At 27.0% G+C, this 15911-nt stretch overlaps 1 protein-coding gene across 14 annotated transcripts in view; it reads right to left on the reverse strand.

Annotated features, from left to right (window-relative positions):
* LOC127277523 (CUGBP Elav-like family member 2) overlaps positions 1-15911 on the reverse strand; it is a 282967-nt gene that overhangs the window by 83707 nt on the left and 183349 nt on the right. The gene's annotated exons all lie outside the window — the stretch shown is intronic.

Consider the following 15911-nt stretch of genomic DNA (forward strand, 5'->3'; position numbering starts at 1 on the left):
AACAAATAATATAGGCAGTAAAATTAATAATATAATTATATTATAATAATAATAATAATTTTTTTTAGTCCATAAAAATAATTGCTTTGGGTGAAAAATTTTTTTTTTTAATGTTCCAAATTTACGAGTGACATGTACTTAATGTACTTCTTCTCATAAGTGACAGAAAGACAAACGACTTGGGACTTTCGCCAAAAAATCTTTTGCTGGCAACAACAATAGTAACTCTCACTCTCTCACGATTCTTAGAATGTGTGAAACACAAAAAAGAAAATTCATCAATATTATTATATTATCACCACATTTTACTTTTCAACACTTCGCGATGTGAAAAAATTTTTTTTTTGAAAAACTATTCTCCAATTATTCTCCAATTTATTCAAAAAAGTAGAAAAAAGGAAGAATTTATAATAAAATTAGAAAAAATAAAAAAAATTTGTTTAAATAATTTATTTTTTGGAAAATTTAATATTAAAACCCATAAATAATTGTTCGGTATAAAATTTCGAAGAGAAAATTCCTTTTGGTCGAAATAAAAATACTGAATACTTTTCGAATTAGAACGATTTTAAATGCAGGGCGTCGGTTCGGCCCGAGCGCAACGAGTGGGGGTAACGCTCGGCTAGCCGCAAGTCCGCTAAACTTTATCCCTCTCTAATTTCGACAATTCTTAATATTTTAAAACACCGTAAAAGACTTTTCGTTTCAGAATTAATTTCCCTTTACTTTCCCTTTATTTTTATTATTTATTTTTTTATTATTATTTTATATTTTCATTATTTATTTCCAAAAAAAAATTTTTTTTTTTTTATTAAATTTGTTAAAAATTGAAAATTTCCCACAGAATACAATTTTCAGGGTAAGTAATACTAATTAGCATTGGTAAATAATGGCAACAGTAGAATTACAGGATTTTAGGGGAGAGGGGTGGGGGAAATTGTGGTTTCGAGGGATGAAAAGGGACACGTGATATGCGCGTGTACTGAGCACGAAACAGCAATTCTGCCGCATGTCGAACATATAAAGACATATCGTTGTTGGACGATATATATATATATAACTTATCCCGCGGGTCTGCAGCTAATACACTGGCCGATGCGTGATTAGAGTCCGCGGGGAAATCTAACCGGACATGCCTGCCGGCTAGTGAAATCCACCTCTCTCTCTCCCCCATCAAACTTTTTTTCCCATTCTCCCTGTAAAAAAAAATGAAAAAAAAAAAAAATTTCTACCTCCTTCTCAACTTGAAACCGATTTCTTACCGCAAAATTGGATTTTTTTTACCCTCCTCTTTAGAAATCATTGCAGTAGTCTCGAGATGCTTTTTATTGCCGAGGGAAATCAGTGAAAAAACAATTTTTTTTCGAAAAAGTGGACAGCGATTGATCGCACGTGATGAAAATGTTTAAAAAATTTGATTTTATTTAGTTTTTTTTATTAAACACTTGTTAGGAGTGAAATTTAGAGAAAATTATGCTTTTGCCCCAAATTAAAAGGACGAGAACTATTCGAGTTGGAACAATTTTAATAATCGGCGTTCGTTCGGCAAAGCTCGGCTAGCCGCATGGGCGCCGAACTTTATTTCCCTCTAGTTTCGACAATTATTAATATTTTAAAATTGTGTAAAAGAACTTTCCTTTTAGAATCTTACGGAGAGTAAAAAACTAATTAAATAAATGAAAATTAATTTTTGCAAAAAAATTTTCCTTCTTACAAAAAGTCGAAAAAAGAGATTTTCTCAGCAATTTCATGGACAAGTGGCGCTGGTAAATTTTAATAATCGTCCCTTGGGAGATCCGGAGGAAACAAATATCAATGTAGAAGAGGGTCGTAATTCACCGATTCAGCTATATCTCCCCTTTTTCTTTTTCAGACAGAAGCGAAAGAGGAAACTTCTGTGTTGGCAATATCGTCAAATCCGGAAGTATGAGAAAGAGAGAGAAAAAAAATGATAGCACACGTTTTAGAACCGAATTTACGAAAACGATTGATATCTTCATTTTCTTATGCCAAGTATTGTATCGAAAAAAAATATTTTCTTTTTTTTTGTTTAGATATTCCTAGAAATGGTAAAATTGAATAATAATCAAAAAACTAAAATTAATTATCTTCGTTTTTGTGGATTCTGTGAGCGCTTTAAGTTCCACGGATTGCGACGGCCGAACGTTTAAAGTGGGGAAAACGCTCCTTCGGCCGAACAACGCGCGATATTAAAATCGTTCCCATTTGAACAGAACTGCATATTTTTAAATTCGGCCAAAAGTAACTTTCCTTGAAATTTCATCCCCCTTTCACCCCTTATATTCATTTTACTATTTTCTTTTGTCTAATTAAAAAAAAATCATTTTTTTTTCTAAATTTCTAGTTTTTCTTGTTTTTATTCAAAATTTTGAACAGATTTCAGTGTGGCTATAAAGAATTAGATCGAAACTTACGCCGCCGGAAGCACAAACGTTTCAGAATATCGATTCAAAGTCCAGTTTCCTCGGAGGCGCTTTGTTCTCGACCTAATCACGGAAATTAGATTGCTCTGACGGTCAAAGGCGCGCACACACACACACACACAGTCTATGAACTGACTCACGATTCAACGGCGTACATTGCACAATCACTGATCACATCGAAACGTAACTTCATCGGATAATGTAACCACAACCCTGTGTGTTAATAGGAAAATACAATTTTTTATAAATAAATTTTTAAAAAAACAAGTAAAGAGAAACAAAAAATTTACCGCCACCGGGATTCGAACCCGGGTTCGATTTTTTGTACAGTCAGACACCTAATGCTCACGGCTATCGCAAACTTAAAAAAAATTCTTTTTTTTTATCAATTTCGGTGTTTTTTAAAGTTGGGAACCTAAAATTTACCATAAAAAAAGGTTGGAAAAAATAGTTTCCATGGAAAAATGTAAAAAAAAAAAAAATTATTTTGTAATTAAAAATGATTACTAATTGGGTTTTGGAGGTGACTTTTGGGAGAATTTTTTTTTTTCTATATCGTTTTTCATTCCTTCTGAGGATATCGTATTGAACGTAGCGGGAGGCTAAAACTGCTTTATTGGAGGGGAAAGAGTTAGGAGGAGCCAAAAGGGACAAGGGAGAAAAATAATGAGAACTGAAGACCCGAGCGGAAAAGCACCCGTGGTTTCTAGCCACTTCAACGACGCTGAGTCGTAGTAATTAATTCTGAAGGATCTTCATAAATTCATGGGCAAAAAAAAAGAAAAAAAAACCTCGGAATGGATGATCGAATTTCAATAACGATATTAACACTCACCCACGATTCTATCTTGATACTCCAATTTTTTTTCCCCCTCAATATATTATTGCTTCGTGAAAAGCTTTCCAATAGATAAAAAGGGGGCAAAAAAAATCAGGAATTTTTCCTAAAATATTTAAGTAAATAATTTATATTTTTAATTTTTTTTTTGTCATGATTTTCTATTTTTATTCCTTCGGTTTGGTATTTTTTTTTTTATCATCTCCATTTGATATTCCACACGCGTAAAAGATGGTTTCGTCTCGCGAGATGATATCACACGAGAAAAAGAACGCTTCACATTATCCAGAGCCCCGGGGTAAATCCCTCTTTTTCCCCTCCCTCCTCCCCTTCGATGTATATATAAGCGAGATAAGGTCCATTTGCTTCTAGATCAGTGTACATTATAAGCAAAACTAGATTTATTCCGATATAAGAGGGATCCTATTTTATAAAACGTGAGACACGTATAAGGGATAAATTTGCGAAAAATCTTGGTAGAAACTTTTTTTGAATCTTAATAAAAAAAAATTCCCCAATTGTGTTTTTGTTATTTTTGTTGAAAATCTGATGGAAAATGTCTTTTGGAGAAATTTGATTTGAGGCATTGTTTTTAACTTAGAGCAATTTTAAGTTTTGTGACCTTGAACGAGCCGAGCGTTTAACGCTTAAACATCCTCACGCCGCTACAAACTATAAAATGGTGTAAAATTAATAAAATTTAGTTTATAAAATTTTTTCAAAATTGTACCTACTTTAGAATTGTATTTTTAATATAAAAACTAATATTAAAAAATAAATACAAATATATCTTAGAAAAATTTTCTTGAATATTGGTAAAAAAAATTCCATTTTGTTTTTTTTTGTTATTCGTATTGAAAATCTGAGAGAAAATGTCCCTTGGAGAAATTTGATACAATGCGTTGTTTTCGATTTAGAGTAATTTTAAGTTTTGTGACCTTGAACGAGCCGAGCGTTGAACGATTAAACGGCCTAACGCCGCCACAAACTATAAAATACTATAAAATCACAAAAATTTAATTTTTATTAATTTTTCAAAATTCCACATTCTTTGGGATTGTATTTTTAGTATAAAAACTAATATTAAAAAATTAAATATAAATAAATAAAAATAATAAATTGATAAAAAAAAATTAGAATAACAGAAAAATTGAGTTCAAAAAAGAAAAAAAAATCCAAATTGGAATTTAAATATTTACAAATGTAAATAATTTTTTCCCGAATTACAAAAAATTGAAATGAAAAAATATCTCGAGGGGAATTTTTTTATTTTTATCATAAACAATGTGCAATGAATTTTTGCAAACGTTGAGAGTGCGAAAAAACGATGGCCAATGCGATAAATCTGTCTTACCAGGCACTTTCAATAAATATGAATTTTCGTCTCTCGTCGAAAAAAAAAATAAAAGAAAATTGAATGGCGCACACCATTTTGAGATATCTGCGACTAAGTATGAAAAATTCACTGCTTTCATATATATATATATAAGATTATTGGTCTTCCGGAAAAGTATATCAAAATTTTTTGTCACTGTTATTTTTGAAAAAAAAAAATATTGAAAAAAATTTTGTTAAATATTTTATTATTTTTTTGTTGGAAAACTAATTGCAAAATAAAAAATAATATTAATAAAAATAATAATAATAAATAATAATAATAATAAAAATAATAAAATAACAATAAATAATAATAATAATAAAAATAAAAATAATAATAATAATACCTTTAACAATTCTAAGAAATACTTGCTTTTTTCCCGAATAAGAAGATGAAAATTTAAATAATTTAGAGCAATTTTAAATTCAAGGCCCAAACGGCCGAGGTAAAGTGGGGGCAACGCTCCGCGAGCCGAACACATTACTAAACTTAAAATCGTCATAAAATGAAAACAAATCATTATTTTAAATTACTGTAAGGAACTTTTTTTCTTCAAATACATCTGCCTAGTCAATAAAAATCGAAATCAAAAAAAATTTCGAATTTTTTGGTATTAAAAATAACAAATTTTAATTAAAACAGCCTAATTAATTTCCATTAAATTTGAGAGTAATTTTATTATTATAAAAACAAAATTACATTTATTTAAATTTAATTTCTAATGCTTTGTATCGACGTCTATTAATGTCCAACTGTAACTTGTGTAATGGTCATTAACATCGGTCACAGACTCTCACACAACAGAAACATTATGTTTGGAAGCTTGGGGGAGACTAAGGGTAATCCGTATCCGAGAGGCAGTTAGCTAGGGGGTGGTGGTGCGGGGGGGGGGGTGAGAGGGTTCACTAATCTCTGCCATAATTTCAAGGCGTACGTCTCGCATGTATGTCACACGCGTTCAGGGAGAGGATAGTATAAGGCGTCCAAAACCCCACCCTCGACCTTACGTAACATACAACCGTGTGCGATGTAATAAACGGGCCCCCGTCAACACCAGAAGGGACCAGGATGGAAACAGGTGACGCTTCTGCCAACTTGCCAGAAACTTCTCTCTTAAGATATGAAGCATCGTTTGAAATTAAAATTCAGGACATTATTTTCTTGTTTTTTTTCATTAAAATAAATTCCTTTCACTAAATTTTAATCAAAAATTTAACTAAATTAATATTTCTTTAAAAATAAAATTCTATAAAAATTAATTGATAATTGCTAAATTATGAGTTTTTATGAGTTATGAATGGAATTTTTTGTTTATTTACAAATGTTTCAAATTAATGAGTTTTTATGAATTACTAAAATAAATTTTATGAGTATTTACAAGTTACCAATTTATGAGTTACCAAATGTATTTTTATGAGTATTTACAAGTATATGAATTACGCATTTATGAGTTTTTATGATTTTTATGAGTTACTAAATAAATTTTATTAGTATTTACTTATATTTATCAGTTACAAATTTATGAGTTTTTATGAGTTACTAAATGAATTTTATTAGTATTCACTTGTATTTATCAGTTACAAATTTATGAGTTACTAACTGAATTACGTGTATTTATTACTTAGAAATTTACTAGTTACTAAATGAATTTTATGAGTAATTACATACATGTGTTATTATGAGTTACAGTTGTATGAGTTTTAATGAGTTACTTGTTTTTTAATTTTATCAGTTTGTTTAAATTTTTTGTTTTCTGTAAATAAATTTCTTATTTGATGGGGAAAAAAACTTTTTTTTTATTACTCTTTTCGAAAAATTGAGAGAGAGATTGAAATTTTATAATTGGAAAAAATCTATTTTTAGAATTGATTACACTATTTGTTGAGGGATCAAGATTTAATTGCAGTAAGAGAGTTTTCTTCCCAGTTTGCAATTGATGTATTTTCTGATAACAACTTAATGACTTTTCATCTTTTAGAGAGAGAAAGAGAGGAAAAAAAGAGAGAGAGAGAGATATCAAGTCTATCGAATTCCAATTGGCGTTCCGTTTCAAAACTCTAATCGGATAAAATGGAACGATACACAATCGCGTCTTTGACCTTTTATAAATTCGACAAGCTCAACTTTATTTTATTTTTTTTCAATGAACTACCAAGTGTATCTACTTTTTATAATGAGAAAAAATTAAAAAAAAAGTTAATGCCAGAAAAGTTGAGAAAAAAATGCGTTTTTTCAAAAAAAAAAAAATATCGTAATTATTTAGTAAAATTTGCGAAATTTTGAAAAATATTTATTAAAAAATTTTTCCAAAATTTTTTTTTTGATTCTTTATTAAATTTTGAGAAAAAAGTTTCCTTTGTAATTTTTTAATTGAGTAAGCCATTTTTGTTTTACAATAATTTAAAGTTTTTTTGCGCTTTCAAGGCCGAATCGCTAGTGGGGGCCGAAATGTAACCGTATATAAAAATTATTCTAATTATTATGTAGTTTATCTTTATAAAAAATTCAAAATGCCTCTAACTTTAGAATTAATATTCCAACTGTAAAAAAATGAAAAAAATTTATTTGAAAATTTTTTTTTGAAAGTAAAAAAATCGTCTTAACTATTCATGCGCACAGTTACAATTCATAAGAGTTCTCTCTTTTTTTCCATCTCATTTCTATTTTCTTTTTTTTCAAAAAAATGCCAAGTAAAAGAGAGATGCCAATGTGAGATGAAGTTGCAGACGCAACCCTTATAGCACTTTTTATTCTCGGTTTCTTCATGCTGACCTTTTCTCTTTTTTTGCTCGGTTTCAACTTGTATTCTCGCCTTTGCTCCTCTTGACTTCATCGCCCCCCACCCCACTCTCCCCCTTTTTACGTTTAAACTCCGCTCTCGAGAAAAGCGTCCAAGAAATAGGGAAGATGCAAATTTTATTCGTGGTCTTAAGTTTCCAATTAAATTTCGACGATTATTCTCAGCTATAGTGAGAAGAGAAAAAAAAAGAAATTTTTTTCAAATATATTAAAGAAAAAAAAAGAAATTTTTTAAACGAGACACTTCATAAATTTTCTGAATTGTTTTCTAATAATTATTGAAAATAATTAATGAAAAAAAAAATGTTTTGTGAAATTGAGTGGATTGTTAAATTCTGAACAAAAAACCCTTTGGAAGTAATTATTTATATTTAAAACTATTTGAATTAGAAGAATTTTAAATCAAACGGCGTCTGTTCGGCCATTGGGAGCGTTCCCTATTTTTTCGAATAGAATTATAGAGAATAATAGCAAAAAAATATGGAGGAAAAAAAAAGAGAATAGCGTTTAAAAAAAATTTAAAAATTCCAAGAAAAGAAGTGTAGATTGGGGGCAACGCTTCAAGGGCCGAACAGACGCCATTTGATTTAAAATGCTTCTAAATCAAAAACCCCTCAACATAGAAGATTACTTCCAAAAGATTTTTTCTTCAAAATTTTACATTCTTTTAAGATATTACAAAGACGAAAATTTTTTTTCAAAATTTTATTTTTTTTTTCGTTAAAAATATAATTTTTTCGACTGTAAATAGTTGAATTGCATAAATTTTTTTTTGTAAAATCATTCTTATTATAAAAATCTCAATAGATAATGAAATTTTAATAATTTTTTATTAATTTTAATAAATTTGAAGCTTATCCTCAATGAAAAATTAAATTTTAAGTAATTAAACTGGCAAATATCAGGCAAAGTCGAAATTCATTGGTGCGTGTGTAACATATACGCAGCGTATAGAGAGAGAGTAAAGCATTGAAAAGAGAAGAGTTTGTTGATACTGAAACAAGTGTAATCGCGTGCCTGAAAAGTCGAGCGGATTTCCAATTTACGGCCAAACGAACCAACGAAAGGATGCGATGACGTTAATTTCATTCGTCGAATCGCAAAGGGCTTTAATTGACGTGAATACGATGGTTTCCGGTACCACTACATATATACATATATAAAGTCAAATGAAAACTAGTAAACTACAAAAAAACCCTTCACGAAATTCCTCTATACTTGATCATTTTTACAAAACGTTTTTTTTTTTTCATTTAAAATTTACATGAAAGAACTCAAAAGACTTGTTTCGCTATTGCCCCCTCCTCATTCCCTTAACCCTTTTGCTTTGAAAGTTCATACTCAACGTTCGCTTTGTTACTTTTTATTGTTCGACACTTTTATCCTTTTAATTTTTTTCCCTCTGTTACAGTGACATTTTTTAGCTGTTGTTGAAAAAAACGAAAAATTTGCGAAATAAAAATAAAATACAATTTAGCGTAAACAAAAAAAAAGTAAAAAAAAATATAGCAAATAACGAGTAAATTAAAAAAATGTAAAACGAACCGGAAAAGGAAATTAGATTTTTTTTCGACATTGTTTTCGACTGCATTACAGACAATAAAATGAAATTTAACTAAAAATTGAAATGTGAAAATTGAAAAAGTAAAGAAAAATAAAAAAAGCTGAAAAAGTAAGGAAAACAAATTGAAAAAGACAAAATAAATTTGAAAAAAAAGTTTGAGAACGAAAAATAGAAGAGATTCGAAAGAAAAAATAGTGGAAATGATGAAAAAATGTTCAAAAAGCGTTAAAAAGAAAAAAACTAATTAATTGTTAGCTTGGCCGCAGGCGTAAGGTTCTTGATTTCAGAGTTCAAAGCACAGGTTCGAATCCCCTTGGGTTAATTTTGTTTTTTAGAAAAATCGTACTTCTTTTGGTAAATAAAAAATTTTACAACTGTTGTTTCGAAAAATAAAAAAGGTTTTTAGAATATAAAAATATTTAAAAATATTTAAAAAATAAAAAATATATTAAAAAATATATAAAAACATATAAACATATTAAAAAAATATAAAAACATATATAAAATTTAAAAAAATATATTAAAAAATATATAAAAATATATAAAAGTATATTAAAAAATATAAAAAAATTTTTATATATTTTTATATACTTTTTAAAATATTTTTTTATATTTATATATATTTTTTAATATATTTTTTTATATTTATAAAAATTTTTTTTAATAGATTTTTTAAAATTTTTATATATTTACAAAACTAAAAAAAGTGGGACAAAATGCAAACCTCCAAAAGAATATAAAAGGTCAGGAAGAAAAAGCACTGAAAATGACCCGAAAAACGTCAAAAAAGATGTTAAAAAAATTATTGTTGGCTTGGCTAAGGGCGTAAGGTTCTTGACTTTCAATTTCAAAACCCTGGTTCGAATCTTATTGAGGGAAATTTTTTTTTCTTTTTTTTTTACAAAATAAAAATATTTTTTTTACTATTTATTTCGCAATAAAAATTATTATTTTGTAAATTAAATCACAAATAATTTTTTTTCAAAATATAATTAATATAAAAAAAAAAATATTTTCAAATTCTAAAAATAAATAACTTGCCATTAAATTTTCCCTCGTCACTGATTTTTTTCAATTGAGTCTCTTATACTATACCTACACATATATATATATACGTTTTATCGATCCGTGTTTCATTAACGACTAGTGCAATCGTCAAAGACAGCTTATGAATGCTGGAACTGAGCTTAAGTAAAGGTAAAGGACGTGAAATGAAGAGAAACAGAATGAAGAGAGAGAAAGAGGTTTTGAATTTGAGGAGAGACAATACAGTCAGCAGCAGACGCATCAAATTGCCCGTTAATAATACCAACTGTGTGCCAGGGCAAGGCAAGGCACCATTGCAATCGTCCGGATGAAATATTCCACTCTCTCTCTTTTCCTCTGATCCGATGTGATTGCACGGACTTGGAAAATTTTTGCCCTTATTAGCAAAAAAAAAAAAAAAATTTTTAAAAATACACAACTAGTCGAAAAAAAATTAATTTTTTAAAAATTATAAAAAAATATAAATCATTTTTTATAAAATATAAAAAAATATAATTCATTTTTTATAAAATACTATACAAATAAAAAAAAACTAAAAAATATAATTAATTTTTTCATAAAATTAAAAAAAAAATTTTTGTAAACAAAAAAGAGAAAAGAAAAATATTTAAAATGAGTTAAAAGTATTAAAATAACAAATTTTTTTTTATTTTAAATTTTAAAAAAATTACTAAAAAATAAAAAATACAGTTAAAAAACTAAAAATTATTGTAAATTAAAATAGTAGGAACGATTAATATAATTGTTCTAAAAAAATTGACGTTTGGAAAAAAAATTTATATTCAGTATTTTTTGTTCTATGGTGGTTTAAAGTTCAGCGCAATGTTCGGCAGCGCGCTAAGTGAAGAGTGGGAATAACGCTCTCGCGGCCGAACAGACGCCATGTTATTAAAACCCTCGTATCTCGGAATATATTAACCCTACTTAAATGTGCCCCAAGACTTTTCTCTTTAGAATTAAACAACAAATCTATTCCCGTGAAAAAAATTTCAAAAAAAATTTTTTTTTACTCTTCTTTTTAGTTTTATTTTTTTTCCAAAAAAAATTTTTCTAGCTTTTCTATTGAATTTTTTTCCTTTTTTCTACTTCTTTTTTTACTTTGTATAGTAAAATTTGATTATCATAGAAAAAAAAATACCGAAAAATAAAATTTTTAAATATTTTTCACTAATTTCAAGAAATTATTTGGTATTTGGTAAACGTAGACGATGGAGTAATAATAATAATAGTAGAATTTGAGAGCGCATGGAATTAAGGGCACGTCTGGAGACTAAGCATTCATGTTAGGAACGTCTATTTACGAGATATTTACTGGGTAATATTGGTCAGACAGAGTCCACACATTCACTGGGGCAAAGCCCAAACTCCCTCTATCTCACTGGTAAGCGTATATATACCATAAGCCAGTTAGGCGGGGTATTTAGGAGGGAATTTTGGTGGTCCTAAAGTTGTATATTATATTCTCCGACCCCCTTTACATCCCCTTTCTACCAACCCCCCATCGACGTCGAACCCACAAGAGAGAGAGAGAGAGACTCGGGGAATTTCTATACCAGCAAAGCAAAATTTAATAAGTGGACAGTCCAACTTCTCCACCTGTTTTCTCTATGTTATTATTAACCTTCTATTATATTATATTGAATTTATATAATTTCTCTTTATTGAGTTGAGAATTTAAAAAAATTTTTAATTTCGACGCCTCCCGTTGATAAGATGCCCGTTCATTTGTCAGAATAATAAAATGCCAACTCGAGCTCAGTTCAATATGAAGCTAGTTCAATTGTCAAAATAATAAAAGGCTATCTCAGTTTCAGAATAATATAATCCTATCTCGCATTAAATTCGAATTCAAGTTTTCGTAAATTAAAAAAAAAGTTTAAGTCGATCAGAATATTAATTCATACTTTTTAATGATTAATTAGTGATTAATAATTATTAATAAAATAAGAAATAGAATAAAAAACAAATAATAAAGTAAATGAAAATAAAAAATATTATTAAAAAAGAAAAAAATTAATTTAGCCTTGAATTATTTATTACTAATATTATTTTTTTTATTATAATTTTTTTATTAATTTTTTTATTTTGTTAATCATTAATTAATCATTACAAAATATTAAATAATATTCCGATCGAGTTAAAAATTTTTTATTTTACGAAAACTTGAATATTTTTAACTCGATCGGAATATTATTTAATAGTTTGTAATGATTAATTAATGATTAACAAAATAAAAAAATTAATAAAAAAATTATAATAAAAAAAATAATATTAGTAATAAATAATTCAAGGCTAAATTAATTTTTTTCTTTTTTAATAATATTTTTTATTTTCATTTATTTTATTATTTGTTTTTTATTCTATTTCTTATTTTATTAATAATTATTAATCACTAATTAATCATTAAAAAGTATGAATTAATATTCTGATCGACTTAAACTTTTTTTTTAATTTACGAAAACTTGAATTCGAATTTAATGCGAGATAGGATTATATTATTCTGAAACTGAGATAGCCTTTTATTATTTTGACAATTGAACTAGCTTCATATTGAACTGAGCTCGAGTTGGCATTTTATTATTCTGACAAATGAACGGGCATCTTATCAACGGGAGGCGTCGATTTAATAAAATTTTTTTTTTAAATTTCCTAAAAAAGTTTTTGGGAAAATTTGGAAAAAAATAAATGTAAAAATTAAATTTATTTAAAAAAAATAAAAATACGAAACTAAACTATAAAAAAATATATAAAAACTAAATTAAAAAAATGAATAGAAAAACTAAAATAATTAAAAAAAAAAATAAAAATACAAAACTAAAAAAATAAAAAAAACTAAATAAAAAAAAATAAATATAAAAAATAGCAAATAAATTTACAAATTCAATGTAGTAATATAATAAAAAAAAATTGTTATAATAATTGTAATATTTAAAAAAAAATTATAATTGTAATAAATAAAAAAATAATAAAAAATAATTTGAAAAAAATTTTTAAAAAAGTAAAAAATAGATTATATAATACTAAACAGTGAAAAAATTACACAGAAAACATGTATTTTAAGTGATAAATACTCTCAAAAATATTAAAAATAGAAAACAGAAAAAAAGTAGATTTTTGACCCGTGGTTAAGGCGCTTAACTGCTAAATTATCGTCAAGTGTTCGAATCCCGGTGGGGGAAAAATTCCAAAAGCATTTTTTTTCTTTTTTTCTTTCATCAGCTATCGAAAATACATGAATTTTATTGTCAATAAACGACTGAAAAATTTTTTAAAATTAAAAAAAATTTTTTAAAATTTTTTTAAATTAAAAAAATTTGTTTAAAAAAAATTGTATTAAAAAAAATTAATAAAAAAAATATGTAAAAACAATTATCAAATATATTATTGAATAAAAATATTAAAAAACAAATTTTTTTTCTTATTTTCCATTTTAAAATGGGCAAAAATTGTATTTTTACGAGAAAAACTTTTTTTACGATGATTTGTTTTCTCAAATCTGAAAAAGTCATTTGAGAAAATAAAGAGCAATAAAGTCGAATTCACATTGGGGAATCGATGCCTTTAAGCTCTTGGGGTGGGGGAGAAGGGGGGGGGTAGGAGTAACTGTAAAGCCAGACAGTTAGATATATATATATATATATCGTCTTCTCTTGTAGAGAAGTCATATCTGTTATTTTATCCGCAACTAGCAAAGGTCCACTTGAATCGCAACTTTTACGGTGGATGAACTCTCAGGCGAAATTCGATACGGAAGCAACTACTCCATAGCCCATTACGTTAAGGGTCTTTCGGTGCTTCCATTACAATTCGTAACGTGAAACCGAATCGTTTCGGTAAAAAAAAAAAAAAAATCAAAAAAAATAATAATACTCCTTTATCCATAAATTTTTTCATGACTTACGTCATTTTTTTTTACTAATTATTATTATTTTTTCAACGCCTTAAAATAGGAGAAAAAAGTGGGAGAGAAAAAAATATTTTTAAAAACGTAAAAATAATTTTTGAAAGAATAAAAATATTTTTGATGACGAGAAACAATTTTTAGAACGTAAAAAAAATTTTTAGAACGAAGAAATAATTTTTAATAAGTAAAAATATTTTTTAGAACGAAAAAAAAATTTTTTTCAAACGAAGGAATAATTTTTTAGTAATAAAAATATTTTTTAGAACAAAGAACTAATTTTTTAATAATAAAAAAAAATTTTTTAAACGAAAAATAATTTTATTTAGCGAAAAAATTATTTATTTTAATGATAAAAATCCATTTTCGAAGGGTGAAAAGTATTTTACCAACATTCTATTGAGAAAAACTGACAAATAATGAAAAAAAATCGAGTTAAAAGAGTGAAATTTAACGCTAGAAATAGAGAAATAAAAAAATTTTGTCACATGTTAACTTGGCTCAGTGGTTAAGGCGTCCGACTGCAAATTTTTCGGTTCAGATTCGAATCCCGTCGAAAATTTTATTTTTTTAATTCCACCAATTTAATTACATATTTACGTATTATTTTTAATCAAATTATGTGGATATAAAAAAAATAAAATTTACAGTAAAATATTGTATAGAAAGTAAATATTGAGGAAAATATGTGAAAGGTAAAGTTTTCCTGGTGACGGTTTTAAGCTCAAAACAAGCACAAGCGGACGTTTACGATTTACAGGTGAGGAGAGGGGGGCAAAATGGGAGGGGGGGTGAGGTTGAAGGTGGAATGAGAGGAAGGGTAAGAGTTGAAGGTTGGCTTCTAAGCCGACTAAACCATTCTACAGAGTAAACAAGATGGACCCCGGAACAGCTTATCCAGGCTGAATGCAACAAGCTATTTCTACTAGCTCGACCCCTGTGTGTTCGCTTTTTTTTTTTTTCTTTACCTCGTCACAAAACGTCCCGTCGTATAAAACTTTCTTTTTCCCCCTCGTAAAATAATATATATATATATATATATATATATATATATATATAAAACAATAGTCATAACAATGAAAAAAAAAGATTTTAATTAAAATTACTGCAAAATTGTCGCTTTTAAAACAATGGATATATTTTTAGTCTGTAAAATAAAAACAAAGAAAAACGAAAAAAAAATAAATTTTAAAAATTAATTTTGTAGTAATTAGGAATAATTATTTATTAAATTTTGTTGTTTTACAGTAATTTAAAATTAAAACGGACGAAAACGGTCTACTGGAACGCGAATTAAAAGTATTTGCAATTTTTATGCGATTTTAGACAATTGGAACTAGGAAGTAGCTCGGGGTCTATGTTCACGACTGGTAATTTTCTAATCAGGGTTCGATTCTTCCTAGGGTAAATTTTTTTTTTCTCCTATTTTCTAATTATTTAATTTTCAATTTAATCAAAACCGTTTTCTAATTTATTTTTATCTATTTTATTTATTAATTAATTATTAAAATAAAAAAAATTTAATTAATTATTATACAAAAAATTAAATAATTAAAAAAATTAAATGATTAAAAAATTTAATTAGTAAAAAAATTACGTGGTTAAAAAAATTATATTTTTAAAATTAATTAAATTATTTATTGAAAAATTGTCTAGAAATTTTTTTGCTGCTAAAAATATTGAAACGAAAAAAAAATTCTTTACTGTAATTCGAACAAAAAAAAACAATTTTCTATTAAAAACCAAGCGTAAAATTAATTTGAATAGTAATTAGCTGACGGCCTATGTTCAGGGCTGGTAATTTTTCAACCAGGGTTCAATTCTTCCCGGCGGTAAAAAAAATTTTTTTTTCCTTTTTTCCAGTTGCAAGTTGAAAAACATTATTTCACGTATAAAATCTAATCAAAATAAATTTGCCCCCCCTTACCCCTTGGGATTTT

This window comes from Leptopilina boulardi, unplaced genomic scaffold (assembly GCF_019393585.1).
Source record: "Leptopilina boulardi isolate dan_hultmark-lab unplaced genomic scaffold, ZJU_Lbou_2.1 LbouV2_169, whole genome shotgun sequence".
In the NCBI taxonomy this organism is placed as follows: Eukaryota; Metazoa; Arthropoda; class Insecta; order Hymenoptera; family Figitidae; genus Leptopilina; species Leptopilina boulardi.